Here is a 5,000-nt window from a genome sequence, read left to right on the forward strand (position 1 = left end):
AGAGAGAGAGAGACTACCTTGCATTGTCAATTGCTAAATCTGTATATGGATAAGTAGCCTATGGTTGTCAACTTATTTCGTACGGCCATACCAGCCTGGCAACGCCCGATCTCGTCTGATCTCGGAAGCTAAGCAGGGTCGGGCCTGGTTAGTACTTGGATGGGAGACCGCCTGGGAATACCAGGTGCTGTATGCTCTTTTGCTCATTCACTTAGAAACTGACATCTTGCAATATGCACAAGTAGTCCTTCATGAAAGGGGCTGGAAGCTGTTTTCATTTTGACACGAGAGAGAGAGAGAGAGAGAGAGAGAGAGAGAGACTACCTTGCATTGTCAATTGCTAAATCTGTATATGGATAAGTAGCCTATGGTTGTCAACTTATTTCGTACGGCCATACCAGCCTGGCAACGCCCGATCTCGTCTGATCTCGGAAGCTAAGCAGGGTCGGGCCTGGTTAGTACTTGGATGGGAGACCGCCTGGGAATACCAGGTGCTGTATGCTCTTTTGCTCATTCACTTAGAAACTGACATCTTGCAATATGCACAAGTAGTCCTTCATGAAAGGGGCTGGAAGCTGTTTTCATTTTGACACGAGAGAGAGAGAGAGAGAGACTACCTTGCATTGTCAATTGCTAAATCTGTATATGGATAAGTAGCCTATGGTTGTCAACTTATTTGGTACGGCCATACCAGCCTGGCAACGCCCGATCTCGTCTGATCTCGGAAGCTAAGCAGGGTCGGGCCTGGTTAGTACTTGGATGGGAGACCGCCTGGGAATACCAGGTGCTGTATGCTCTTTTGCTCATTCACTTAGAAACTGACATCTTGCAATATGCACAAGTAGTCCTTCATGAAAGGGGCTGGAAGCTGTTTTCATTTTGACACGAGAGAGAGAGAGAGAGAGAGAGAGAGAGACTACCTTGCATTGTCAATTGCTAAATCTGTATATGGATAAGTAGCCTATGGTTGTCAACTTATTTCGTACGGCCATACCAGCCTGGCAACGCCCGATCTCGTCTGATCTCGGAAGCTAAGCAGGGTCGGGCCTGGTTAGTACTTGGATGGGAGACCGCCTGGGAATACCAGGTGCTGTATGCTCTTTTGCTCATTCACTTAGAAACTGACATCTTGCAATATGCACAAGTAGTCCTTCATGAAAGGGGCTGGAAGCTGTTTTCATTTTGACACGAGAGAGAGAGAGAGAGAGAGAGAGAGAGACTACCTTGCATTGTCAATTGCTAAATCTGTATATGGATAAGTAGCCTATGGTTGTCAACTTATTTGGTACGGCCATACCAGCCTGGCAACGCCCGATCTCGTCTGATCTCGGAAGCTAAGCAGGGTCGGGCCTGGTTAGTACTTGGATGGGAGACCGCCTGGGAATACCAGGTGCTGTATGCTCTTTTGCTCATTCACTTAGAAACTGACATCTTGCAATATGCACAAGTAGTCCTTCATGAAAGGGGCTGGAAGCTGTTTTCATTTTGACACGAGAGAGAGAGAGAGAGAGAGAGAGACCACCTTGCATTGTCAATTGCTAAATCTGTATATGGATAAGTAGCCTATGGTTGTCAACTTATTTCGTACGGCCATACCAGCCTGGCAACGCCCGATCTCGTCTGATCTCGGAAGCTAAGCAGGGTCGGGCCTGGTTAGTACTTGGATGGGAGACCGCCTGGGAATACCAGGTGCTGTATGCTCTTTTGCTCATTCACTTAGAAACTGAAATCTTGCAATATGCACAAGTAGTCCTTCATGAAAGGGGCTGGAAGCTGTTTTCATTTTGACACGAGAGAGAGAGAGAGAGAGAGAGAGACCACCTTGCATTGTCAATTGCTAAATCTGTATATGGATAAGTAGCCTTTGGTTGTCAACTTATTTGGTACGGCCATACCAGCCTGGCAACGCCCGATCTCGTCTGATCTCGGAAGCTAAGCAGGGTCGGGCCTGGTTAGTACTTGGATGGGAGACCGCCTGGGAATACCAGGTGCTGTCTGCTCTTTTGCTCATTCACTTAGAAACTGAAATCTTGCAATATGCACAAGTAGTCCTTCATGAAAGGGGCTGGAAGCTGTTTTCATTTTGACACGAGAGAGAGAGAGAGAGAGAGAGAGAGAGAGAGAGAGAGAGACTACCTTGCATTGTCAATTGCTAAATCTGTATATGGATAAGTAGCCTATGGTTGTCAACTTATTTCGTACGGCCATACCAGCCTGGCAACGCCCGATCTCGTCTGATCTCGGAAGCTAAGCAGGGTCGGGCCTGGTTAGTACTTGGATGGGAGACCGCCTGGGAATACCAGGTGCTGTATGCTCTTTTGCTCATTCACTTAGAAACTGAAATCTTGCAATATGCACAAGTAGTCCTTCATGAAAGGGGCTGGAAGCTGTTTTCATTTTGACACGAGAGAGAGAGAGAGAGACCACCTTGCATTGTCAATTGCTAAATCTGTATATGGATAAGTAGCCTATGGTTGTCAACTTATTTCGTACGGCCATACCAGCCTGGCAACGCCCGATCTCGTCTGATCTCGGAAGCTAAACAGGGTCGGGCCTGGTTAGTACTTGGATGGGAGACGGCCTGGGAATACCAGGTGCTGTATGCTCTTTTGCTCATTCACTTAGAAACTGATATCTTGCAATATGCACAAGTAGTCCTTCATGAAAGGGGCTGGAAGCTGTTTTCATTTTGACACGAGAGAGAGAGAGAGAGAGAGAGAGAGAGACTACCTTGCATTGTCAATTGCTAAATCTGTATATGGATAAGTAGCCTATGGTTGTCAACTTATTTGGTACGGCCATACCAGCCTGGCAACGCCCGATCTCGTCTGATCTCGGAAGCTAAGCAGGGTCGGGCCTGGTTAGTACTTGGATGGGAGACCGCCTGGGAATACCAGGTGCTGTATGCTCTTTTGCTCATTCACTTAGAAACTGACATCTTGCAATATGCACAAGTAGTCCTTCATGAAAGGGGCTGGAAGCTGTTTTCATTTTGACACGAGAGAGAGAGAGAGAGAGAGAGAGACCACCTTGCATTGTCAATTGCTAAATCTGTATATGGATAAGTAGCCTATGGTTGTCAACTTATTTCGTACGGCCATACCAGCCTGGCAACGCCCGATCTCGTCTGATCTCGGAAGCTAAGCAGGGTCGGGCCTGGTTAGTACTTGGATGGGAGACCGCCTGGGAATACCAGGTGCTGTATGCTCTTTTGCTCATTCACTTAGAAACTGAAATCTTGCAATATGCACAAGTAGTCCTTCATGAAAGGGGCTGGAAGCTGTTTTCATTTTGACACGAGAGAGAGAGAGAGAGAGAGAGAGACCACCTTGCATTGTCAATTGCTAAATCTGTATATGGATAAGTAGCCTTTGGTTGTCAACTTATTTGGTACGGCCATACCAGCCTGGCAACGCCCGATCTCGTCTGATCTCGGAAGCTAAGCAGGGTCGGGCCTGGTTAGTACTTGGATGGGAGACCGCCTGGGAATACCAGGTGCTGTCTGCTCTTTTGCTCATTCACTTAGAAACTGAAATCTTGCAATATGCACAAGTAGTCCTTCATGAAAGGGGCTGGAAGCTGTTTTCATTTTGACACGAGAGAGAGAGAGAGAGAGAGAGAGAGAGAGAGAGAGAGAGAGACTACCTTGCATTGTCAATTGCTAAATCTGTATATGGATAAGTAGCCTATGGTTGTCAACTTATTTCGTACGGCCATACCAGCCTGGCAACGCCCGATCTCGTCTGATCTCGGAAGCTAAGCAGGGTCGGGCCTGGTTAGTACTTGGATGGGAGACCGCCTGGGAATACCAGGTGCTGTATGCTCTTTTGCTCATTCACTTAGAAACTGAAATCTTGCAATATGCACAAGTAGTCCTTCATGAAAGGGGCTGGAAGCTGTTTTCATTTTGACACGAGAGAGAGAGAGAGAGACCACCTTGCATTGTCAATTGCTAAATCTGTATATGGATAAGTAGCCTATGGTTGTCAACTTATTTCGTACGGCCATACCAGCCTGGCAACGCCCGATCTCGTCTGATCTCGGAAGCTAAACAGGGTCGGGCCTGGTTAGTACTTGGATGGGAGACGGCCTGGGAATACCAGGTGCTGTATGCTCTTTTGCTCATTCACTTAGAAACTGACATCTTGCAATATGCACAAGTAGTCCTTCATGAAAGGGGCTGGAAGCTGTTTTCATTTTGACACGAGAGAGAGAGAGAGAGAGAGACTACCTTGCATTGTCAATTGCTAAATCTGTATATGGATAAGTAGCCTTTGGTTGTCAACTTATTTGGTACGGCCATACCAGCCTGGCAACGCCCGATCTCGTCTGATCTCGGAAGCTAAGCAGGGTCGGGCCTGGTTAGTACTTGGATGGGAGACCGCCTGGGAATACCAGGTGCTGTCTGCTCTTTTGCTCATTCACTTAGAAACTGAAATCTTGCAATATGCACAAGTAGTCCTTCATGAAAGGGGCTGGAAGCTGTTTTCATTTTGACACGAGAGAGAGAGAGAGAGAGAGAGAGAGAGAGAGAGAGAGAGAGAGAGACTACCTTGCATTGTCAATTGCTAAATCTGTATATGGATAAGTAGCCTATGGTTGTCAACTTATTTCGTACGGCCATACCAGCCTGGCAACGCCCGATCTCGTCTGATCTCGGAAGCTAAGCAGGGTCGGGCCTGGTTAGTACTTGGATGGGAGACCGCCTGGGAATACCAGGTGCTGTATGCTCTTTTGCTCATTCACTTAGAAACTGAAATCTTGCAATATGCACAAGTAGTCCTTCATGAAAGGGGCTGGAAGCTGTTTTCATTTTGACACGAGAGAGAGAGAGAGACTACCTTGCATTGTCAATTGCTAAATCTGTATATGGATAAGTAGCCTATGGTTGTCAACTTGTTTCGTACGGCCATACCAGCCTGGCAACGCCCTATCTCGTCTGATCTCGGAAGCTAAGCAGGGTCGGGCCTGGTTAGTACTTGGATGGGAGACCGCCTGGG

General features: G+C 47.3%; 11 non-coding genes and 6 pseudogenes across 11 annotated transcripts; all 17 read left to right on the forward strand.

Moving 5' to 3' along the window:
• The first annotated feature begins 77 nt into the window (after positions 1 to 77).
• LOC146217291 (5S ribosomal RNA) lies at positions 78 to 196 on the forward strand. Its single transcript, XR_014753218.1, has one exon. It is a non-coding gene; the product is annotated as a 5S ribosomal RNA (ribosomal RNA).
• Positions 197 to 384: 188 nt separating this feature from the next.
• Positions 385 to 503, forward strand: LOC146217292 (5S ribosomal RNA). The gene has a single exon (XR_014753219.1). It is a non-coding gene; the product is annotated as a 5S ribosomal RNA (ribosomal RNA).
• A 174-nt stretch (positions 504 to 677) lies between these two features.
• On the forward strand, positions 678 to 796 carry LOC146217293 (5S ribosomal RNA). The gene has a single exon (XR_014752671.1). It is a non-coding gene; the product is annotated as a 5S ribosomal RNA (ribosomal RNA).
• Positions 797 to 980: 184 nt separating this feature from the next.
• Positions 981 to 1,099, forward strand: LOC146217294 (5S ribosomal RNA). The gene has a single exon (XR_014753220.1). It is a non-coding gene; the product is annotated as a 5S ribosomal RNA (ribosomal RNA).
• A 184-nt stretch (positions 1,100 to 1,283) lies between these two features.
• LOC146217295 (5S ribosomal RNA) lies at positions 1,284 to 1,402 on the forward strand. Its single transcript, XR_014752672.1, has one exon. It is a non-coding gene; the product is annotated as a 5S ribosomal RNA (ribosomal RNA).
• A 180-nt stretch (positions 1,403 to 1,582) lies between these two features.
• LOC146217296 (5S ribosomal RNA) lies at positions 1,583 to 1,701 on the forward strand. The gene has a single exon (XR_014753221.1). It is a non-coding gene; the product is annotated as a 5S ribosomal RNA (ribosomal RNA).
• A 180-nt stretch (positions 1,702 to 1,881) lies between these two features.
• LOC146217297 (5S ribosomal RNA) lies at positions 1,882 to 2,000 on the forward strand (annotated as a pseudogene).
• Positions 2,001 to 2,196: 196 nt separating this feature from the next.
• LOC146217298 (5S ribosomal RNA) lies at positions 2,197 to 2,315 on the forward strand. The gene has a single exon (XR_014753222.1). It is a non-coding gene; the product is annotated as a 5S ribosomal RNA (ribosomal RNA).
• A 172-nt stretch (positions 2,316 to 2,487) lies between these two features.
• On the forward strand, positions 2,488 to 2,606 carry LOC146217299 (5S ribosomal RNA; annotated as a pseudogene).
• A 184-nt stretch (positions 2,607 to 2,790) lies between these two features.
• LOC146217300 (5S ribosomal RNA) lies at positions 2,791 to 2,909 on the forward strand. Its single transcript, XR_014752673.1, has one exon. It is a non-coding gene; the product is annotated as a 5S ribosomal RNA (ribosomal RNA).
• Positions 2,910 to 3,089: 180 nt separating this feature from the next.
• On the forward strand, positions 3,090 to 3,208 carry LOC146217301 (5S ribosomal RNA). The gene has a single exon (XR_014753223.1). It is a non-coding gene; the product is annotated as a 5S ribosomal RNA (ribosomal RNA).
• A 180-nt stretch (positions 3,209 to 3,388) lies between these two features.
• On the forward strand, positions 3,389 to 3,507 carry LOC146217302 (5S ribosomal RNA; annotated as a pseudogene).
• A 198-nt stretch (positions 3,508 to 3,705) lies between these two features.
• Positions 3,706 to 3,824, forward strand: LOC146217303 (5S ribosomal RNA). The gene has a single exon (XR_014753224.1). It is a non-coding gene; the product is annotated as a 5S ribosomal RNA (ribosomal RNA).
• A 172-nt stretch (positions 3,825 to 3,996) lies between these two features.
• On the forward strand, positions 3,997 to 4,115 carry LOC146217304 (5S ribosomal RNA; annotated as a pseudogene).
• Positions 4,116 to 4,291: 176 nt separating this feature from the next.
• Positions 4,292 to 4,410, forward strand: LOC146217305 (5S ribosomal RNA; annotated as a pseudogene).
• Positions 4,411 to 4,612: 202 nt separating this feature from the next.
• On the forward strand, positions 4,613 to 4,731 carry LOC146217306 (5S ribosomal RNA). The gene has a single exon (XR_014753225.1). It is a non-coding gene; the product is annotated as a 5S ribosomal RNA (ribosomal RNA).
• A 170-nt stretch (positions 4,732 to 4,901) lies between these two features.
• Positions 4,902 to 5,000, forward strand: part of LOC146217307 (5S ribosomal RNA) — a 119-nt pseudogene continuing 20 nt past the window's right edge.

The sequence above is a fragment of the Hypomesus nipponensis genome, chromosome 28 (genome assembly GCF_054491055.1).
Source record: "Hypomesus nipponensis isolate SF chromosome 28, ASM5449105v1, whole genome shotgun sequence".
Lineage (NCBI taxonomy): Eukaryota > Metazoa > Chordata > Actinopteri > Osmeriformes > Osmeridae > Hypomesus > Hypomesus nipponensis.